This window comes from Cynoglossus semilaevis, chromosome 9 (assembly GCF_000523025.1).
Source record: "Cynoglossus semilaevis isolate Cse_v1.0 chromosome 9, Cse_v1.0, whole genome shotgun sequence".
Lineage (NCBI taxonomy): Eukaryota > Metazoa > Chordata > Actinopteri > Pleuronectiformes > Cynoglossidae > Cynoglossus > Cynoglossus semilaevis.
This window is the reverse complement of record NC_024315.1, coordinates 4,985,144-4,985,409: the sequence shown is the minus strand read 5'-3', so window position 1 is coordinate 4,985,409 and position 266 is coordinate 4,985,144. Positions and strand designations below refer to the sequence as shown.

The 266-nt window shown below is 50.4% G+C and overlaps 1 protein-coding gene across 1 annotated transcript in view; it reads left to right on the top strand.

The window, feature by feature from the left end:
- The window catches only part of gstcd (glutathione S-transferase, C-terminal domain containing), a 36,966-nt gene that overhangs the window by 35,464 nt on the left and 1,236 nt on the right, over window positions 1-266 (top strand). The window lies entirely within an intron of this gene.

Here is a 266-nt window from a genome sequence, read left to right as displayed (position 1 = left end):
CAGGAAATGTTTTGTCAGCCTGGCACCTCAGGCCTCTTCTGAAGATTCACTGTGTTCACAGTGTTCTATTATGTGGAGGACTCTCTCTCCTCAGTCTGATAGCAGCGCTGCTAATCAAAGCCTCCCTCTGTGTCTAAGGCAGCCTCCCCACCGCCTCGTCACCCTCAAGCCTTTTCAAACTCACCTGACACCACCTGTCGTCGCAGCTACTGCTTTTTTTTTATCCCTCAACAGGACTAATATTTTTCCAGCCCTGTTGGCGAGTC